This window comes from Podarcis filfolensis, assembly GCF_964270895.1.
Source record: "Podarcis filfolensis genome assembly, chromosome: 9".
In the NCBI taxonomy this organism is placed as follows: Eukaryota; Metazoa; Chordata; class Lepidosauria; order Squamata; family Lacertidae; genus Podarcis; species Podarcis filfolensis.
In genome coordinates this window covers 70711748-70735326 of record NC_139610.1, presented here as the reverse complement: position 1 = coordinate 70735326, position 23579 = coordinate 70711748, and the positions used below count along the sequence as shown (strand labels likewise).

General features: G+C 39.7%; 1 long non-coding RNA gene across 1 annotated transcript; it reads right to left on the bottom strand.

Moving 5' to 3' along the window:
• Positions 1–4161: 4161 nt before the first annotated feature.
• On the bottom strand, positions 4162–4850 carry LOC310742552. Its single transcript, XR_014538543.1, has 2 exons — positions 4745–4850; positions 4162–4283 (listed from the first exon to the last, which is right to left on the bottom strand). It is a non-coding gene; the product is annotated as an uncharacterized lncRNA (long non-coding RNA).
• Positions 4851–23579: the final 18729 nt, after the last annotated feature.

The window sequence follows — 23579 nt, the reverse complement described above, 5'->3', positions numbered from 1 at the left end:
TTAGTAACTGTTACAAGTAATTTAAGAACAGTTGTATGCATAGCAGCATTTGGGTGCAGTTTCTATATGAAACAGATATTCTTAGAGGCATGTGAAGTACCAGTGAAAACATGGGCAGCCTACTCCTATTCTCATGTGCATTGAGCTATCAACCATGACTTCAAGATTTCTCTCCTGGTCAGTCACTGTCACTTCAGATCCCATTAATGTATACATGAAGTTTAGCTTTCTTGCCCCAATGTGCATCAGTTTACACTTGCTTACGCTGAGTAACATTTGCCATTTCAATACCCATTCATGCAGGGATGTTTTTGGAGCACAAATGCTTTTTGTTTTTATCACCCTGAATGCTTTGGTGCTATCAGCAAGTTTAGAACCTCACTGGTTACTGCTAACTCCAGAAAAGTTATGGACTTGCTTGAAAACTTATGGACTTACTTAAAAATTATGAACAAGTTCAAAAGCACCAACCCAGAGGCGCCAGCTTGCAAGGGTAATGGGGGGGGGCGCCAATGTTGCACGTGATTTCCTGACGTTGCATGCTTGATGTCAGGACGTTGAGAGGAGCTGGGGTGGAGCCAAATGCTGTGGTCGCATGGCTTCAATGGCCAGCAACTCAACCTTCTGCTCCCTTCTGGCACTGCCACTGGCGGGAGGCTGCTTCCATCCTCCTTCCCCTCTGCAGAAAGAGGAGAAGGAGCTGCTTAGTGTAACTGTGCCACACTCCGCTCTGCACTGCTCCATCCCCTCAACATTGGGTATTGAGGGAGTTCAAAACAGCTCAGGCCCTCAGGAGCTACTGCGCCTTCTATTCCCAGACTCGATGAAATCACACACACATATGTAACACCTAGTGGAGTTCCAAGAGTTAGCAAACGCCTCATTGCTCCAAAATTGTGATTCGCATGCAGAAGGCATTGCTGCCACTATCTTTTAAAGTTACACCACAGTTCTGAAATGGTGAAGCTTTGTTTGATTTGTGTATTACCTGTTTTAACCAGGAGATGCTTTAAGTAGAGGAGCTTGTTCTTCGGCTTCTATTTGCAGATGTCTATCAAGATAGAGATGTCAAACACTTTGAACCTTTTTTCCTCACTGTTTGAAATGTTAGTAAAAAATCTTTAAACAAAAACTAAACATTGATTCCATTTTCTTAGTGCTTTTTTTTGTCTTGCAAAAAGAATTGCAAAATGTCAATAGCTGTGTGAATCAAATTCTGAGGAAGCAAGTTCCCCCATATAACGGAAAAATCAATTACATTATAATGCCTGCAAAACTGGCAGTTCAGAAAGTACTATTATGGTTGAGGAAAGTGGGCTGCAGACCGGGTGTTCTCTTCACCTGTTTACTTTGGTTCTCCGCACAAATGCTGCTGTTAGGGCAGAGGGGGATATTGTATTAGGCAGGATTGTGGGATCCAAAATTCAAGTTGAGGCTGAATGGCGCATAAGTTTGGAAATAAATTCAGTTTAAAGTTATGGGCTCCAAATAAATGCATTGAGAACTGGAGTATAAGGTTCTGAAATCAGAAATCATAGTTGAGACCAGGTTGGGACCATTGTTGATCTGTTATCAACATAATATATATGAGAAAATGGGCAGCATATAAATAATTTAAAATATTATTATAAGGTAAGATATAGTGGTATCATGAGCTGTCTGAGTCATAGAATTGTAGAATTGGAAGGGACTCCAAGGGCCATCAAGTCCAAACCACTGCAATGCAGAAATCTCAACCAAAACATCCATGTCACATGGCCATCCAATCTCTGCTTAAAGTCCTTAAAGTCCTTAAATGAAGGACAGTCAGCTACCTTCCGAGGGAATCTGTTCCACTGACAAACAGTTCTTACCATCAGAAAGTTCTTTCTGATGTTTAGTTGGAATGGCCTTTGTTGTAACTTGAAGTCGTTGGTTTGGGACCCAAACCAGCAGGAGAAAACAAGCTTACTCCATCCTCCATGGGACAGCCCTTCATATATCGGAAGATGGCTGTCATATCTCCTCTCAGTCTCCTCTTGTCTGGGCTAACTGCCTCAACCATTCCTCATAAGGCTTGGTTTCCAGGCCCTGCATCATCTTGGTCACTCCCCTCTACACACTTTCCAGCTTGTCAGTATCCTTCTTAAATTGTGGTGTGCAGTGGACATTATTCCAGGTTGGGTCTGACCAAGGCAGAATAGAGTGGTACTACTACTTCTCTTGATCTGGACACTATACTTCTGTTGATTCAGCCTAGAATAATTTGAGTTCCTTGGGATTCAGCTACTGGGAGCTAGGGCATGCAGCAACTCCATACACAATGGACTACACACCCCTGACCACTGGTCTTGCTAGCTAGGGATAATGGGAATTGTAATTCAAAAACAGCTGGACACCTAAGTTCGAGAAACTCTGTGTTAGAGGATAATAGAGCTTATGAGGGTCCCTCATTGCTGCAATGGAGTAGTACTTGAGCAAGTTTCCATATTTTTACTTCAGGGAACTCAAGTTCAAGGCCAGGTTTGTAAGTGGGCAGACATCGACAAGTAAGCATATTCAGTTGGCACTCCAAATTGATTTTGTTTTTAGCCTGTAATATTGTCTTTTTAAAATAAATTTTGGCTACATTAGTCACAAATACTGGCAATAAAATGCATCCATTAGCAATGCTGAGGCTGCTATTAGGAATAGGACTGTGCATTTTGGGTTTCTGAGTGTTACTATATCTCATCAGTCATTTCCTATTCTATGCAGAAATCTTAAAACAATTCTCTTTTTTTTGGCCTAGAGTTCTGAGACCATTGCCAGGCTTGGCTTAACACACTTAGAGAGATAGCAACAGCCTGCTGGACTGTCGAGCTTACCAGCTTGTTTCCATCTGTCTCAATAAACCCTGTTCCTGACAGGGTTATTACTATTACTATAGTATTACTATGCCCACCAACCCGTGCCATCATGTTTTGTGCCCAGTAGACCCATTGTTGCTACTAGGAATCTTTTTTGCTTATTGCGTGCCATTTCCTTCGATATAGAGAAGCAAAAGTTTTGTTCTTCCACTCTTTTCCTCCCCCACCCTTGAATAGCTGGAATATGGGAAGAGAAAAGCTTTGCTGCCTTACTGTCAACAAAGTGCTGCCTTGTAAATTGAAAGGGCCACATAAGAAATGTCTGTTATGTGGTGTTCCTTTGTGGGAATCTGTAATGTATTAAAGAAAAGGTAAAGGACCCCTGATAGTAAAGTTCACTCGCAGAAGACTCGGGGGTTGCGGTGCTCATCTCACTTTACTGGCCGAGGGGACGGACGTTTGTCTGCAGACAGTTTTTCTGGGTCATGTGGCCAGCGTGACTAAGCTGCTTCTGGCGAAACCAGAGGAGTGCACAGAAACGCCATTTACCTTCCCGCCAGAGCGGTACCTATTTATTTACTTGCGGTTTTTGGCGTGCTTTCAAACTGCTAGGTTGGCAGGAGCTGGTACTGAACAATGGGAGCTCACTCCGTCACTGGGATTCAAACTGCCAACCTTCTGATCGGCATGCTCAAGGCTCAGTTTACACCACAGCGCCATCCACGTCCCTCTGTAATGTATTAAGAGGTCCTTAATGAATATTTTTTGCCTCTCTGCTTCATTTTCTTCTCTTTAAGCATGTTGAATCATGTGGAAAGCAGCGTTCATCATTTATATAACACTACCTAAAGCATTAGGGAAGCGGATGGCGCTGTGGGTTAAACCACAGAGCCTAGGGCTTGCCGATCAGAAGGTCGGCGGTTCGAATCCCCGCGACCGGGTGAACTCCTGTTGCTTGGTCCCTGCTCCTGCCAACCTAGCAGTTCGAAAGCACATCAAAGTGCAAGTAGATAAATAGGTGCCACTCTGGCGGGAAGGTAAACGGAGTTTCCGTGCGCTGCTCTGGTTCGCCAGAAGCGGCTGAGACATGCTGGCCACATGACCTGGAAGCTGTACGCCGGCTCCCTCAGCCTGTAAAGCAAGATGAGTGCCACAACCCCAGAGTCGTCCACGACTGGACCTAATGGTCAGGGATCCCTTTACCTTTACTCAAAGCATTATCTCAGTAACAGTAGGCAGCCCAATGTTATTACCCCAATATTGCCATGTGGGGTGAGCTTAGGGAGAGGCTGTGCCTTATTTGGGAGATGAGTGAAATAAGGATTCTATATCAGAATGTGTAGTAGTTTTATTAATTAACAATGATTAACAATAATAAATGATTAAGTAAATTGGATATTACATCTTTTTCCTCTTCTGCAGCTGTACAATCACAGATAGGTCTGAAAATTCTGCCTGAAATGAAAATGAAATAACAGTGAGGCAAGAAGGAATAAAGCAAAAGACTCGAGGTTTTTTATTTTATGATTTCCTCTGGTATCTCTAGGGACTCTTTGAAATCAAGTAAACGAACTGTTCTGTGGATGGTAGATGTGAAAAAAGGAAAAGAAAAGAGGCATTACAAAAAGGAAATACATTTAAGTGCCAACTCATTTTAAGGAAGTTTTATTGCTTAAAGAATGCATTGAAATGCCTTTTAAATTAGGATATGTGTTTATTTGAACAGATGCTGTCTTTTATATATATTTTTTTAAAAAACGAGCTTATTTGGTGGGGTAAAAGAAAAATGCTCTCACTGCATGAGTAAATGTAAAGCCGAGATTACCCAAAAGTTTTATTTAAATCTGTTGCCAGATTTATTTTTTGTTTTTGCTGATGCACTCTTAATACTAAAACATTCAAGCTAAATGCCTTACATTATTCATTCAGTTACCTCAATGAATCTTGGGCAGCCTCAATAATGCAGACCAATACATGCAGGCAGGCTTTGGCAGTTTGACAGCATCTCAGTGGATCTGCACCCTACAATACAGATTTTTTGAAAGGGTCTCAGATATAGTTGTTGTTGTTTATTAAATTTCTATACTGCTTTTCATACTAAGATCAATTTTTACAATATAAAAACAAAAAAAAAATATCATAATTAGGCACACATGTACAAGTAAACATATTTAGTCAGGTGTGTGTGTGTGTGTGTGTGTTACAAAACAGACACCCACACTTGCAACATACTGTTAGTCATGCAAACGTGTTATAAAATGCATTGGGCCACATTTTAGCTGCTACTACATTGTGAAGGAACCTTTGATCTTGGGATTCTTATACAGTATGTGTGCAGCAAGAGTGCAGTCCTTCACGAGCCTTTCTCCAGATCTATGAAACCTAGTTCTGCTCTGAGTCAGAGAGGGCATTGAGTCTAGCAAGCCAGAAATCCCCCAAAGGGCAGACTCCCTCCATGAAATTGTTGTGGGTGGTGATACCGGATTAAGAATGAAATCAAGGAAACATCCAGAAGAGGAAATGTTATAGTAATGCATGACTTCAATTATCTTCACATAATCTGGCTACATATGGACATTTCTCTAGTAACTCATAGTATTTATCACATTTCCTTAAAGGCAGAACCCTGAAATTCACTTCAAATTTTGCTTTAGTGGAGATTTTGGTAGCAACTTTAGGTGAGATAGTGAGCCTGGCAACTACCACCTGTCAATTACTTTGCTAGCTTGCAAATACTGAAAATAAGGGGCTGTAGTTGATTAACTTTCTCAGTGTGCATTGAGTCAATCTCAACATGTACCAGAACATTTATGTGACAAAATAAATAGCATATGATGATTACTTTTAACATCTTGCTACCATATCCACATGGGCCAGTCATTATTTGGAATGGTGAGGCTGCTTTTGATTAGCCATTTTCCTTGTATGGTCCAGCTTAAAACAAGGCCCATTTTAAAAACAAATAAATAGTAGCACATCCACAGCTTATACTTTTTAATAAGACACAGGAATTGCTATGTGCTGCTAATTTCTTCAACATTTCTGGTCTTCTGAATATTGTAATAGGTTAAAAGGAAAGTGATAAGAAAACTATTTGTTCCTGGGGCTTAATTAGAATAAAGGATGATAAATAAAATGAATTTATACTGTTATGACAAGTAACTCAATATAGCCTTTCCCCATCTCAGTAGAGTTCTACTGCTTCTGACAACAGTGACCAGATATTTCAGAATGCGCAACTTGCACACTTTTATAATTGACCGTATGCCCCGTGCAGAGTTTTTGCCTTGTAACTTGTAGTATCTCTGCTAAATATCTTGTCATGCAGATACTGACTCTGTATTGTTCTATTTCTGTTATTCAAAACCCTTGCCAATTATTCTTACCATCTGTTCACTAATAGATTTTCAGTGATAGATTTTCTCAGCTCAATTAACATAGTACTAAATATATTCTGCTAGTTCCTTGATAACGTAATGAAATTGACTGATCAATATATTATACTTATATTTGCATGTTTCAGTTCCCCAGGGATGTGTTGGCTGGGGCTGTAGGGAGTGATGGTTCAAAACATTTGGAAGGTGCCAGGTTGGTGGAAACTGCCCTGTATGATATCGCCTACATATCTATTCTGCTATTCCTATAACCTGTAGTATAGAAATGCTGCTAGTAATCAAATCAAATAACACAAATTGAACATTTTTCTTGATGCAATACGGAACCTTTTATTCTTGGGACTTCCTGTGTCTCTTGTTTATTTCAGCTATAGGTTTTTTTTCTGCATCTGTTTCTTATTATTCTTATTTGTTTGATTTATATACCACCCTTTATCCAAAGATCCCAGCTCTCTACTCTCTTTTCTTACAATGGTACTCTGCACTTACCTGTCTGCGTCTTATCGCAAATATTCAGATAACCAGCTTTATCATTTCTCCTTGTGAATGTAACATCCCATGCCAACCTTGGTTTGGTTTGGTTTTTCGGTGTTTGTCTCATGAAGTTCTGTTTCATTGTTTGGTTTACATGGAAAAAATTCAATAAAAATACTTTTTTTAAAAAAAAATATTTATATATTTATTAATTAAAAGATTTCAACACCACTTTCCATTTACAGAAAGAAATGCCAAAGTGATTTACAGTAATAAAACAGAACAAATTAAACAAAAATAATTGGATTTTGGAATACATTCATTGGGGAATGAAGGAACAGAATATTAAATAGTGGGAAAGGACATTAATTAAAAAGGAGGGATGTTGTAACATGTTTGTATTGTATGTTACATATGGGATGGTTGCGTTTTTCATGTGCCAATTCAGAAGAACTTTTTGAAAGCTATGGATAATTCATTTTCTGAAATATCAACTGGTGGACATTGTCTTCTATAATAATAAGCAGCTGTTTCTTAATGAAACATTTTGTGTGTGCCTCTTCCCACTCCATATTCAACCCCAAACTGACATATTAAGCAGCATAGACAATATGGACCTATCTTATATATTCTGCCTTCACGATACATCCACATCTTCTAAATTTGATTTGCAAAAGCTTGCATAACTATGCTTCTAGAATGAAATATTATCATTTTGTTTACTTGAAGGGCTGCGGAAATAATTACATGTGATAAACCTTTTTGATTGAAAGAAGCAACCAGTGAAGATTTGTTGATGCAGTGCAAATGTTACCTCTGGTTTTAGGAAAGTTAGCATATTAAATCCCTATGTGTGGAGAGCCTTGTTTCCCTCACCTGATGTTGATTTAAAGTCTGAATGGCTCTTTACCGATTTAGAATGATGCACAAGAGGATTTTGTGAATTGACTTTTTAGGCTGATCTGAATGCTTCCTTGAATTTTAGTTCTGCCTTTCCACTTGAGAATTAATTAAATCTCCTTATTGTTTTAACTGTGAAAAGAAGTCTTCATTATTGGAACAAATCTCACAGTTAATAATATTTAAGCTTATCTTTTAGGTGCAATACCCAAGTGCCCAGTAAATGTAAATTTTACTTTTGCTGTTTTACTGAGCTATGTTGACCTTTTGCTGTTCTTGCTTATTGAAAAAAGAGAGTCTCTAAACACTGTATCAGAAAGTTTCACATAGCAACGGCTCAAACTGAGTTGGAAAGTCAATCTTGCATTGTTATCCATTCAGCACAAACCATTTCCCTTATTTAGAATTGTTGGTTAGAGACAACAACAACAACAAATTTATTTATGCCCCACCCTAACCTGGGGAGACCTAACCTGGGGAGAAAACAGTAAAGACCTGATGAAGAGAGCACAGCAGAGGTTATATTTTCTGAGAATCCTCTGGAAAAATAATCTCTCAAAGGACCTGTTGATGGCATTTAACCATTGTACTGTTGAGAGTGTATTAACTTATGGTCTGTGTGTGTGGTTTGGGAGCTGCACGGTCAGGGGAAAAACAATGCTGTCCAGGGTTGTAAAGACTGTGGAGAGAATAATTGGGTACCCTCTTCTCACCTTGGATCAAATCTATGTTTCCAGGTGCCATAAGAAAGCTGCAGAGGTAGTGCAGGATAGTGCACACCCCGGAAATGATCTCTTTCAGCTTCTGCCTTCTGGAAGAAGGTACAGGGTTATAAAGACTGAGACTAGCCGCCTGAGAAAGTTTCTATCCAAATGCGATTTTGGTTTTAAACACAGTGTAAGGTAGTCTCTATGGGAGTATATTGTATTTAATTATAGGATATCAGCATTTTTAGGAGGTTAACCAGGCTGGGATAGCTGGGATAGCAGGCTTGTTGGTTTTTGAATGTCTGGTGTAGATTTTTTTCAATTTCGTTGTTCTGTATGGAACAATGACAATAAAGATTATCATATTGTATCTTACCCATCTGGCTGGGTTTCCCCAGCCTCTCTAGAATTTGGCCCTACTCCTTTCCCACTGAGTTCTCCACCACCCTCTCCCCTGCCACCCTAATCCCTCTGCTCTCCTCCCTTAGCTTAGTGTCCAGCAGCAGGAAGGGGCTGTTTTACCCTTTTATTCAATTAATTGGGTGTATGTGTTGTGTGGTGCCATCACTATCTGATTCTCAGCACTCTTGGAAGATGAGGATGGCAGGCCCAGATGGAATCTCAACTCTGGGTTCTTTGCTATGCAGTGCTCTTACTTAAATAAATCTGAAAGGAAAAGAAAGAATGGGACCCCATCAACCCTAGTCACTCTCCTAGTCAACATCAAGTGGTGGAAATAGAAGGAGGGGGTCCTTTAGCACCATTTAGTCAGTCTTCCAAATGCATCTTGGAAAGGTGGCGTTCATGGCCAGGGCTTCATCAGGCACTTTGCTGTGCAGTGTCCCTGCCTAACTAAAGGTTAATGGGGGGGGGGGAAGGGTGCAGAAAAACATGCACTGACTGGCGGGAGCCCTGGGATATAGCCGCCCTTGGCAGTTGCTAATGTTGTGCCTGTTTCTTCCTGTGCTGCCTGCAGTTTCTGCTTTTGTCAATCTGCCATTGCTTTCTGTTCAGCAGCTTCAGCTTCTGTTGCTGGAGTCAGTTAGGGACCTGCCCTCCCAGACCAGGTGGAAAAGGCATGCTAGGCAGGTCTCCAAGAACTCACAGCCAAGATTTAAATTTAAATGGCAAATTTGAGAAGGCTTAAGTATGTGGTGAATTGAGAATAGGAATTATTCTGTAAGTAGGTCAGAGCTGGCAACAGAATCCAGAAGCAGAGCAGGGTCTCCTGAATTAGCACCCCCCCAAAAAAAAAATTGGACCTTTCTTTCCGATGAAGGTAGAAGAAATAACTTTAGAGATATTAGTGTGAGGGAGGGAAGCTTCTTTTGAAAATCTAAAGTTATGTGCTAATCTGAGGGCTGCCTTTTAAAAAATGTCTTTTTTTCTTTTGATGGTAAGAGCCACTCTGTGTGGCTAGAAAGCCTTGCTGTCACCATGCATGCTCAAAATCTGCAAACAAATGCCCTCGGGAGCAACAGGGCTGCCCTATCCTGGAAGGAAAGAGAGTAACCAGTTAGAGATCAGATTACATTTAATCAAAAATTGCTATGCAGAAGCTGAAGCATTGTGAGTTCAGCATTACGATCCCCATATGGCAGCTGGGGCATAGGGAATAGTGGTTTTTCTATAGTAACCTAGCAGAGGACAAATTTGAGCCAGGAACTCTTTCACCAGGTAAATGTACCTGTTTTCTCTTGGCTTTTGCCTGGCCATTAATACCAGTTCCTGGACTTCCTGGTTACTGTGATTTATATTTTAATTTTGTTTTATTGTGATATTTTGCTGTGGTTTTATTTGTTTGTGAACTGTCTTGGTGTTTGAAATAGAAGGCAGTATATTAATTGTTCGTATAAAACAATAAATAAATAATAGCTCTACCAACTGTTGACAGCCATTTTTAGGTCGCATCCAAACATTTGTGAAAATAGTGCAGAAGTCTAATGCTTTTCACCCCCTGCTTCTCCCTGTGAATTTGATTGGTGAAAATGTAACAGCATAGGGATGAAAAGGTTACATGTGTTTCATTTCCCCCTTCTGAAATCGTACTTTACAAAAATGAAGTAGGTTTTATAAAGGTGATTAATTTGAGAAAGTTGACCAAATGTGAAAAAATAAACTGCATTCCTTCTCAACTGTAATTACTTACAATGAAATGTTGAACAGATAACTTAAAAAGGACAGTTAAGTATTCAGCTTTATTGATAATGTGTCATCACAGAGAGCAAATGGAAAACAGAAAAAAGAGACATTATGTTTAATTAGCTAAATTAAATACCTGTCCAATTTTTTCTAGTTTGGCAGAAAACATCTTGTAATATTGTATACAAGACGCTAAAATATGACACTGTAATGATCTGAGGTAAAAGGGTATCATAATCTTATCTTTTTAAAGATATTTGAGACTAAACTTAATGTTTAGTTAAGCATTGCTGTTTGTATCAGCGAAGTTTAGGCTTTGCACAATTTATCAGCTAAGAATGTGAACTTCAGATGCAAAATGATTCAGCTAATTTACACTATTGCTATTAATAATAATAATAATAATTTATTTATAGCCCGCCCATCTGGCTGGGCTTCCCCAGCCACTCTGGGCGGCTTCCAACAAAATATTAAACTACCGTAATACATCAAGCATCATAGGAAATCTGAATCGGTATGGAACAGTAGTCTGTTTCCAAAGGATGGGTTTTTAGCCACCAGAGTAAGAAGATCCACAGGTGCTGTCACAGCCATCCCACCTGGCATGCCCTCCTCTGAGAAAGCAACAGAGGAGATGGAGATCCAACTGCAGAGGCAATGGGTGAACCTACTGGGTGGGGAGGAGATCCTGCCGAAGCGGGATGGAACTCTGTGACCATCAGCTGCTGCATGGGGAAATTCAATACAGTGGTACCTCCGGTTACGAACTCAATGCATTCCGGAGGTCCGTTTTTAACCAGAAACCGTTCTTAACATGAGGCATGCTTTTGCTAATGGGGCCTCCTGCTGCCGCCACACCACTGGCGCATGACTTCCACTCGCATCCCAGGGCAAAGTTCGCTACTAGGAGCATCTGCTTCCAGGTTAGCGGAGCTCGTTACCCGAAGTGTTCGTAAGGAGGACGGTATGTAACCCGAGGTTCCACTGTAGTGCAACCCAGTTTCCATGGAAAACTCACTGGTGTGTCTGAACCAGGTAGGATAGAACTCTGTGGGTAAAGTCTGAGGGAGTTAAGAGGACACTTAATGTCAAGTAAGGAGAGGGAAAGGCCATAGATAGACATCCATGTGGATAAACTGATTTCAGAAGAGAAAGTAGACTATAAATTGCTCTGGCCAGGAGCAGTGCAGCTAACTTCATTGAGGAATTAGAGAAGTGGAAAGACAGAAGAGGAGGAAGGAAAAAAGAACCAGTGAACAACAGAGGATTTCCTGTCCTAGATTGAAGGTCAGAAACTTTATCAGCTTCATTATTGGTGTTCAGTTCCTTTGTCCTATGGAGATAATGCAATATTACTAAACAGGGTGGTTAGGGTCACTTTAATATTTAAAGCGTTGCTTTAAAATATTAGGCCATTCCATATGTAGTTAAATAACACTATGCTAATTGGAGTACAATGAAGTACAGACACAGCAACAAGGCCCCAAGTTGACAGCTTTACTGTCTAATAGGCTGATGTTGGAAACAAAGAGGCCCTTTGGGGCCAAGTGATAGAAAATGAGTGTGTTGCTTTCAGCTCTGGAAAATGTTGAGAATGTTTTGCATGTGAGCATTTGTACTGTGTAATAGATAGACTTCATTAATTTCAGAGCCAGTACCCTGTACTCTCGTTAATTAAAAATGAAGCATCATTTGGAAAAACTATAGCATGAATTGTATGGATTGTAGTGGTGGCATTCTGATTATGAGATACTTCTGTAGAAGCTTCATGCTGGGCCTACTGAAGGATTCTTGCCCCATCCAAACTTGTCTGTGCATTTGTGTGTATGAGAACATTGTGCATGTATCTAAGGGCATGCAGTTCCTCCCTGCAACTCATCTAGATTTGACACTCCTGCTTTAAAAGCATATTGTTATAGATAAAGTAAAGGTAAAGGGATCCCTGACAGTTAAGTCCAGTCGTGGACGACTCTGGGGTTGCTGCGCTCATCTCGCTTTACTGGCCGAGGGAGCCAGTGTTGATCCGCAGACAGTTTCTGGGTAATGTGGCCAGCATGACTAAGCAGCTTACGGCGAAACCAGAGCAGCGCACAGAAATGCCGTTTATCTTCTTGCCGGAGCGGTACCTATTTATCTACTTGCACTTTGACGTGCTTTCGAACTGCTAGGTTGGCAGGAGCTGGGACCGAGCAACGGGAGCTCACCCCGTAGTGGGAATTCGAACCGCCAACCTTCCGATCGGCAAGCCCAAGGCTCAGTGGTTTAGACCACAGCGCCACCCGTGTTCCTTATTATTTTATTATTTTTAAATGAATGTGTTTCAAGAGGATTTGATCCTTTTCTGTAATACCTCATAGTTACAGCATTGTTATCAGGCAGATTTTTGTAAGCAAAAGCATTTGTGCCTTTTGCATGCACTTTTGTTTTTGTGGGTTAGGACATTTAATTGCATGTAATAGTGCACATAAATTTCATAACATTGTATAGAATCCATCACTTGGCCAAGACAACTTTGCTTCCTTTCCTATCAACTTCTTCCGCAGTGCTTCCTTCAATTTTACTTTTATATTTGAGTTGAGAAGAAGTGCAAAGCTCACATATTTGATTGCTATCCAAGGGCCAGGGTGTCTGATCCTCAATAATTTTTAAGGAGCCACTTGAGTGAGCTCCCGTGTCCTCATCCTTAGGACAGCCTCCTGATTTATTGCAACCCACTGAAGAAGAGCTTCCAACTTCCTTCCACCATGGAATAAACAATATTTACTCTGACAGGGAAGGTGTCCCGTCCCCCCATCCCCCTGTGGCATAGAACCCCACAACTCACTGGTCTCTTTCCTGTGGTTATCCTCCTCCTTATCCCATCTTACCACTGGCAGAGCTTTAGTTTCACTCTCTATCCCATCTCCTCTCTCCAGGGCCCCTTCACCACCCTGCTAGTCCCTGGCATTTACTTTGAAATATATCTTTTGAGATAATGTAATTGAAATGTCATTGAAATGTTAGTAGTCTTTGTTGATTTATGAAAGTACAGTGGTACCTCGGGTTAGAGACACTTCAGGTTACAGATGCTTCAGGTTACAGACTCCGCTAACCCAGAAATAGAACCTCGGGTTAAGAACTTTGCTTCAGGATGAGAACAGAAATTGTGTTCTGGTGGTGCGGTGGCAGCGGGATACCCCATTAGCTAAAGTGGTACCTCAGGTTAAGAACAGTTTCAGGTTAAGAACGGACCTCCAAAACGAATTAAGTTCTTAACCCAAGGTACCACTGTATGGATATGGGTAATGTTTATAGCTAAAACACTATTCAGTGTAGTAGTGACAAGTAAATGTATTCGGCCAGAACAGCTTACACAGTTTTCTATAGGCGGCATGAGAGAAAGAAGGGTACTAGAAAATGAGGCGAAGAAGCTAATTCAGAGTTCTGGTTTGTTGGCTTTGAAGGTGACCAGGTGCTTTTCAGTGACCAGGTGCAATTGGCCACTGATGCTGTCTGGGATGAAATATCATCCCATGCCAATGGAGTTGCCTGTCTATCCTCCTGACAGCTACCAGATGGAATCAATGAAAATTCCAGTACTTTGAAAATAAACCATTTGAAGAATGGACTCAGAAGTCCCAAATACAACTTGCATGCTTTTCCATATTTTATCCCTGCCCCTCACCAAAATATGAGGGTTCTGAAAAGCTGTGCTTTGAGGGATGCTACTAGTAAAATCAGTCAGGCAACAAGATAGTGCATTCAAGTGGAATGCTAGCATTACATCTAAAAGGGATAAAGTCTTTATACTAAAATGTCAAGGCTGCCTTTTATTCAGGTCATTGACTGTTTCCAGCAGCTCAATGATATATAAGAGTTTTAAGAAGAGTGAGAAGAATACACAGTCATTTATGGTTTGTTGTAAATGGCACTATGTGTGTGGTGGTGGGGATATGTATATCAATGCTGAGTAGTATTGCTGCATACTAAAACTATTGCAGAAATTCTATTTTTACGTAATAGCTGATTTCCTTTTAGTTATCTTTCTGTCTCTTACTTTTAACTGTGGGCTGATTCATACAACCAGGTGTACTAGTTATAAGCTCCCTTTCCATTCCTGCAACTTATGGCAACGTAATGTGCATTGTGTCTCTGTGTGGGAGGAAGCACTTGCATAACTGCACCAGAGATTCAGAAATGAGTATGGAAGTTCCAGTTTTATGTTAAATTAGAAGCAAACTATAAAACAGTTTCTTTCATTTTTCAATGTTGGGTGTTCTTTCAGTTTGTTTTTTGTTTTGCTTCAGTGCTCTTTTCAAAAATATTTTAGTCACTTGACTGAATCCTGTGATTCTTCAATGGCATCATGTGTCATAAAATAATAACATTTGATGTACTAAAAGGTAACAATTTTGTCCCACTTGCTATTTTGTTGTACAGTTCTGCTTTGCTTCCACTTGTTATTTTTAACAAAAAATCTGGATATCTGTTTTTGTTGCTTAAAACTCTGTTTCAAAACACACACCCCCCCGCCCCATACCAATGGAAGCCCAACATAAGTTATCTTTCAGGGTTTTTGAAAACAGTTTGAAGAGAGGTCTGATAAAACTGACTTTCTGAATTGGCTTCTGTGGGATAGATAGTGTGGTCACTGCTTAGAAAATGCCTTGGCTTATCTCAGTTATTTTTGATATGATATTATTTGCTATTGATTTTGGTCAGGATACAATCCTCTTGTGCACAGGGTAGAATGAGAAGGACAATTTCCCCTTCTGGATGCATCTTCCCCACCCAACTGAATTTCCTATAGAGGTTCCCTGAAGGTCAGGGGTAGCTTTTCAGGTTGCATTAGGGAATGAATATGGAAAACCCTGGGTGCCTGCACTGTGTAGGTTTTTCAGGCTTGGCCTTTTGAAAGAAGAGGGATTATGCCATGAAAGAGCAAGTTGCTGAATGTCGGTTTATTATTGCATTTTATAATGTGAATTATAACCTTTGCAAACCATCTCTGTGTTTAAACTTGTATTTATAATAATTTATAATATAATATGTACCATCTTGTACATATTCAGTGTGACCTTTTTGGAAATTCCTATTAATGAATATATTTACTACAAAACTATTTCACCATTTACTACAAAAGTCATGGTAATTTCTGGATTTCTCCATTGAACTACGCTCCCATGTGTGTGTAGTGACAGTCATACATTGTTATCGAGGATATACAATAATATGGCTGTGATCCTGTACATACTTGTCATACATAGCAGGAAGTAAACCCAATTGCACACATGCATACAGTTATATTTCAGTGCCCAGAATCCCAAAGAGATACTTGAAGCCAGCCCAAGCCATCGGGTTATGACTTTTTCCTTTTGAAAAACAAATGCTTTCCATCTATGCATATTACAGCTTGTTTCTGAAAATCCTATTAAGTTCGGAAAAAGTTTGACATGTGGCTTTATGTGTTGCTATCCCAGAAGTACCAGTTTTAAAACTCTCTGGGACATAGTCCCATTTTTTGTCATGTTTTTAATCTAGTCAAGGCTAATGTCTGTAGGTCAATGATTTCATATATGGCATATTGAATTCTATAATTTTCTAACAGCAGAACATCGTAGCACATTGTTGAAGAAAATGTAATTAAAATAACTGTTTTCTTTAAAAGGTCAGATTCAAATGGCATGACCAGGCATTCAACATAGAAGCTAATATTGTAAAGTGCATGTGCAGCAGAAAGAAGGCATGTGTGAGTGTGTGTGCATGCCTGTGTTTGTGTGGAGGTTTGACACATCTGTGTAATAATAATAATAATAATAATAATAATAATAATAATAATAATTTATTTAAATAATAATTTATTTATTTATAACCCACCCGACGGCGCGGCAGCAGCAGGAGGCCCCATTAGCTAAAGTGGTGCTTCAGGTTAAGAACAGTTTCAGGTTAAGAATGGACCTCTGGAACGAATTACATACTTAACCCGAGGTACCACTGTATTTCAATACAATCCTACCTTGGTTCTCAAACAGAATCCCTTCCAAAAGTCCGTTGACTTCCGAAAACGTTCAGAAACCAAGGCACGACTTCCGATTGGCTGCAGGAGCTTCCTGCACTCAATCAGAAGCCACGAAAGCCACGTTGGATGTTCAGCTTCCAAAAAAAGTTTGCAAACTGGAGCACTCACTTTTGGGTTTGTGACGTTCAGAAGTCAAAACTTTAGAGTTACAGGGTGTTCGAAAACCAAGGTTTTCAACGGTTTGACGATTTATTGCACAGCCCTAGATGTCTAGTTGAGAAACACTCTTTCCAGTTAGTTATGGTGGTCTTATACTTGACTATATCTTTTAGTACTAATGTGGACTAGTAAAACGGAGGTTCTGGAGACTGCATGTAAAGCTGAAATCAAGGAAGAAGAAGAGTTTTGATTTGATATCCCGCCTTTCACTCCCTTTTAAGGAGTCTCAAAGCAGCTAACATTCTCCTTTCCCTTCCTCCCCCACAACAAACACTCTGTGAGGTGAGTGGGGCTGAGAGACTTCAAAGAAGTGTGACTGGCCCAAGGTCACCCAGTTGCTGCATGTGGAGGAGCGGAGACGCGAACCCGGTTCCCCAGATTACGAGACTACCGCTCTTAACCACTACACCACACTGGCTCTCAGGTGGCTGACTGTCCTTCATTTAAGGTCTTTAAGCAGAGATTGGATGGCCATGAGACATGGATGTTTTGGTTGAGATTTCTGCATTGCAGTAGAACAGCCAGAACAATCCTGTTCTGGTATGACCATTTCTACCTTTCCAGAGCTGGTGCACCAAGCAGACCTTGTCTTCCATGTAAAGCAGAGAGCTTTTAAGCCTAGCTTCCCAGGCCCTGGGAAGGTCTCACATGGGCTCTTCAGCCCTTCATGAGATCTCACATAGCCCTGTAAGATCTTGCAAGACCTTCCCAGAACTCTGAAAACAAATCTGTGAGAGCTTAAAAGCTATGATGCATAAAGTGCACTTTATGCACCATAGCTTTTAAGCTCTCTGCCTTGCATGTGTTTAATTTGTGCAATTGCATGAGGCTGGCTGCCAAGCGCGCCAATTGCAAGGTGACTGTATACAAATGAATAAGGATTTTGCAGGGACAGTTACTTGGACTTGTAGCAAAGTCACAGATGCAAGAAATAAATTAGTTGAGGGCTCAGCAAGTAGCTGAGTGAATCAATCTCTTCCTTGAGAAAATTCTGAGCTGTATATAGAACTTCCAGGAAAGTAGTCTCTTCAGCAGAATGTATTTGAGCTGTTGACAGTTATTTGCACTAACCTGTCTCCGCTCTCACTTTACGTGCCCTTCCTGCCCTTTATGTCTCTCCAGACTCCACCAGGTGCACTGGAATTGTACTTCAAACTGCAGGTCTTAGCATTTGAGCTGTGTCAATCTGAGGTTGCTTACACGGGTCTTTCAGTGTTGTGAATCTACAAAGCTACCCATATTAAAAATTACAGTGGTACCTCGGGTTACATACGCTTCAGGTTACATACGCTTCAGGTTACAGACTCCGCTAACCCAGAAATAGTGCTTCAGGTTAAGAACTTTGCTTCAGGATGAGAACAGAAATCGTGCTCCGGCGGCGCAGCAGCAGCAGGAGGCCCCATTAGCTAAAGTGGTGCTTCAGGTTAAGAACAGTTTCAGGTTAAGTAAGGACCTCTGGAACGAATTAAGTACTTAACCCGAGGTGCCACTGTAGTGCAGTTATGTCTCTGGCTGCTTCTCTTGTTAACATTAATATGTCTGTTCATCCAAGACTGGAACTTGTATCATTATCCATTCATCACATAGCTTTAAACATTATCCTTTGTTCAAGGTAATGTCATGAAATATATTATTCAAGACTAAAAAACACCTGAAGATTTCCCTTTTCCTTCTTGAGACATATTTTCACTGCCCAACAGGGTTTAGCAGAAGCTAAGTAAGGTCAGCCCTCCTCAAAAGCAGCTGATTAATTCCAGAGTACTTTCTAATTACTGCTTCTTTTGAAACAACCATTGTCTTGTAAGAATGCTTATTGTCATGCATAGAGGTCTTGGTAGGGAGGGAAGGAAGGAAATGACCTTTATCCAACAAGCTAGGCATGTCTAAAGTTTTGCACAATGTAAGACACTCATACCATGTCTAAAGTGTCCCTTCAACATTCAGATCTATACGTTTCTAAAAAAAATATGTGCCATATCTGTTTAAACTCAGATTCACAGCTCATAGTGTGATATACTGGTGTCTTCAAGTGTTCCACTGAATTTCAGCATGCTGTCTTTTTTGTTTAAAACAAGCTGGCCTAGATAATGATATTTTTTAATCCCCTTACAGAGCAGCATAAAAACTGCTTAAGCCTTGTTAGCTCGACATCTTTTTAGCACTTTTCAGATCTGGAAAGCAGCCTGAATTAACAACATTTCTTTTTAGATTTAAATTGAAAAGGAGGAGTGGACTTTGAGATGCTTTGCATGTTGAGATGTTTTGCATGTTTTGTACCAATGAACCCACATGCTACTGCAAGAGAGGGATTTCCCTTTTGGACTGCTTGTGTATGATTTATGACTCATTTGTGCTTGTGTATGATTTATTACTCATACTCTAGCAGTATGCTCACATAGTAAAATAAAATAAATTTTCTTTATTTTAAGTAAAGTACAAACTGATATGTGGTAAAATATGTTTATATGTTTCAACCTAAATACATTTTGGGGTGGAAAGAACTGTATGATACAGCTTTATCTTCTCTTTTAAATCTATTTATTGAATATATATTTTTAAAAAGTAACCACAAAACACTCTCAAATGGATCTAGCAGCACAAGCAATGCATGTTTGCCTGAAAGTAAGTCCCATTATAAGAAGTAGGGCTCACTGCTTAATAAGTGCGCCCAGTATTGCTCGAAATCATCATGTTCAGAATAAGAAATTGAGTGCTCTACAGAAACAAAGTAAACTGCCCTTCAGAACTCTATTACAGAGTGGTATTCTGTATAGATGACTTCTGATAAATTATTTATTTAGGCTTAAAGTCTGGAAAAATGTTTACCCCTCTTAAGTTTGCTCCATTCTTGTTTAACATTTGGCAAATGTCAGTATGGCTGCTGTCAACACATATATATGAGAAGCTTGACAGTTAATGGGTGAAAACACTTTTTCATAGGCCAGGATCCAAAGAAAGGTGATTTGTCATGCTGTATAGTATAAGGGGACACTTCATACGAAATGCAAGTCCAAGCTTCCATTGGGTACAATGAAAAGAAGTTGTCTGGTTCCATAGATCCATACCTTATTTAAGAAAACTTATTAGAGGATCTATCTAACATTAACTGTATCTTCAGAATCTCTTGAAAAATAGTCAAAACCATAATTAAGTACTCTCTCCAGCTCCTTTTGCATAACCACCACATCACATAACTACATTTCACTATCATCTGCTTAATATCAGCATCAGTTATTATTTGCTCTTGACCAAATACAAAGTGGCAGATGCCAGACCACTATCTCATACCATTTTAGAAAATCTAATTTGCCAAACCTCCTTTGTGTTTAATTTTCACCCCATTTTATACTTATATTTATGCTTACTCTAATTCATCTTCCAATAAGATGTAACAACTTTTCGATCATTGTATTGGTTCTGTTCGTATTAATTTATTCTAATACTTAGGGCCATGGTGGATATGTTTTACTTGGTTGTTGTTGCAAAGATAATAGAAAATGCTTTATGTAGTGATAGAGATTCAGTAGATACCACATTCCAATATAATCAAATATTTTTGTCAAAAGAAAGAGTCTTATAAAGAAAGTTTAATATCAGTCAAAATTCATCTAGGCATATAATAAAACTGTGAAATATCACTAAATCAGCAGTAAGAGATGATGCACTGAGATTTTTATTCACTTTGTAGACCAGGAGATGGAGTGTTCTAGCTTGTATTTAGCCTCTCTCAAACCATGATATGTGCAAAGAAAGAATGACTGGAGAAGGGAACTTGGGTATATGAATTCCCAGTTCAACACCACAGGACTCAGGCATGACTGCCTTATTAGAAGAGCTTCTGAGGATTAAGCAAAATCCAGCTGGATACTGTACACAAGGTTCCAATTAGCCCTCTCAAGCTTTATTCATTCATTTTTTTAAAGACACATCTATACCACCTTTCAGACTAAAATTCTTCTCCAGGTGGTTCACATAAAACATAACAATAAAATACAATAGACATTGAAAAATATCAACAAAACAATGTCATATTATTTAATCTAGCAGTCTAATATCAAAAGTATACCATAATAGAATCGCCACGATCAGACCACAAAGTCAGATCCCTCACAGCAATTAGTTTCTGTAAGTCAAGTTAAAAGGTATTGTCTTACCCTTATTGATGATTTAGTGATTTTACTCTTTCCTAAATGGTCCATGGGACTGCTTTAATCCCATGACACTGGTATTGAACTACTTGAATATGAGTTTGTTATACACAACTGAATGTTGCCAGTATTGAATCTTGTATATCTATTCTAATGGGGAAAATATTGAGAAAGGAGTTGCTTGGTAGTCCATAGAATGATTTTTTATGCTTCTACATATTTGGCAATTTCTTTTGCATTGCTTCCATTAATTCATCAACATTGAATCAAGCTGCTCCAAGGTAGAAGGCAGCAGAAAGAGAGGATCTGAAGTTCCTTATGCTGTTCTGGGTCCGATGCAGACATTAGTGACATAGTTGCACTATCCATCAGTCTCATGTGGTGTATATATTTCCCTGCTCCACTTTGTGTTGGCTTTGAATCAGCACATAATCAGATGCAGGTCACATGGTGTCTTCAAATACTGAGGCATGGTTGATGTTCAACATCATCTTTGGATTTGTGTACAACTCATCACAGCCTTGGGTATATCTTCCAAACTACCACATAAACAGTAAATCTAATTTACTTGCCTTGCCTTTAGTGTCTTGATTTTTCTTTTGTCCAGAAGTTCACTATATGTAGAACGGACTCAAATTGCACTTATGATTTATAACACAGCGTAATAGAACTACAGTTTAGTGTCTTTGGAGACAATCTTTTTACAGAATCTCAGTTGTCATTTCAGTAACTGATCCAAGCTTGCATGTGTCTGTCTGTATGTGTGTCAGCTATACAGCTGAGTTGAATAAAACATTCCTGAAGCTGGAAATTACTCGGTTCATCTTTCTTTCCATGATCTTTTGCTCTCAGTATAGCATGGTAGGCTGCTTTCAGTTCATTGTGTGAAAGCTGCCAAAAACCACTTTTCTTTGTTTCAGATGCTACTAGTTTGTGCTAAGCAAGCTGTCTATTGTAAAAAAAACAACAGCAAGCCATCTGTAACTTTCAATCACTGAGTATCTATTATTGGTGACATTATACCTTTAGCACTGTTTAGTGCCCATTCCCCTGCGTCCTTTAGCTCTAACTGTGTGTGGCATGTTGTCACTGTGGGAATAACATTTTAGCACTGTGCCAAATACCTACAAGATCGGCTGTAGTCTTATTTTGTATGGTAATAGAGGCGGCACATAAGCAATGAGAGTTTAGTACAGAAGCAAGGATTTGTAGAATTATTCCATAGGCTGTACTGAGGCATTGCACTTATAAGGGATAATACTTTATACTACAGGATTCCACTTCTTTCATTTAAAAATACACTTCTGTAAACTATCTATAAAGCAACTTTGCTGAACATACCTAATTTTCAGTGCACCTTCTCTCATCTGGTTGCTTGTGATAATAAATAACCATATTGGGATACAAGGCAGGGAATTTCGTTTGGTTTTCGACCACAAATTAATTTAATTGTTCTGTGTGATCCACGTAGGTTAGGAAAAAAATATGTGTGAACTAGTAACTTCTGTGAACTCACATTCAAGAGTGCAGATATATAGTTCAGGATCCAACCAAAATCCAGGGGCCGATGTAAACCCTCTGGAAGCGGCTGGAGGGAGAAGACATGTCCTTCATTCATTGGATCTCTGCAGCAACCGTCACCAGAGAGTTTGTGGCCAAACTGCATGGTGCGCAAGAAGGACAGCTTTCCCATTACCTTAATGATAGGGCTAATGCTGTGCTTGCAATGGGGAACCTGGATGTCCTTTGAGTGGACAGGCTGGTCAGGTTTGCTTGCATGGCATGCCACATTGGGTTTAAAAGGGTATGGGGCAGGTTGAGAAGTAGAGAAACTCAGTGTTTTGTGGTAGAAAAGCAATTCTAGACAGAAGGAGCTAGACAGTCAGAAGCAACTCTTACCCTTTTTGTGTCTGAGTCTTTGGGGGAGCTCTGTCGTACATTCTGCGAGTGTTGCTGGTGTCAGCAGTGAGTTGAATGCTATGACACAGCTTTAGCCAGTAGTCATTGGCATATTGTCTGGCAATCCACTGGGCATCACTCCTTGCCTTTCTCAGTGTAGCAAGTGTCTTTTCACAGAGCACACACTTGTAGTTCATAAGAACCTTGTGCTTTGCAGTGATAACAGGCTCCATGTCCTTTATGCCAGACTCAAACCAGTTGGGGATCTGTTGCTCTCTTTTGCCAAAGCAGGACATGGCTGTGTTGTAGATTGTCTCTTTGATGTGGTTCCACCTTGCTCTGGTGCTTTCTCTAGGGCAGTTCAGTATAGCTTGTTCAATGGAATCAGAGAAGTGTTCACAAATCTCAGATATGACTGATAAAAGTAGTGTGGAAGTTTTCCTCACCTCCTGACTTCAAATGCTCTGACAACATTGGTTCTCTGTTTGCTCTCAGGAAGAAGGGTAGATGAATAAAGTTGGTGACATCTCTAATCAAATTAGCATGAGTTTTAGACTATCACTCTGTATGTTGAGTGTCATTTTCAATTTTGATTTAAAAATAATAATAACAAATCACTAACTGTGCATGACCATTAATGTGCATGTTGTCTTGGAATTATATGGACAAATACTAAGCTGTATAATATAGACAACAGAGAAAACAGAGAAGGAAAGAAGGAAGAGGTGAGAGTAGAATCCTGTTTTTTTATGTTTACTGTTCTCCTTGAATTCAGTACAATCTCAGGGTATTCTTGAAGGTGGATTGTAGTTGGAGCTGTTTTGGTGTATTTATTAATATTATAATAAATGTGTTTAAGGTGCCACAAG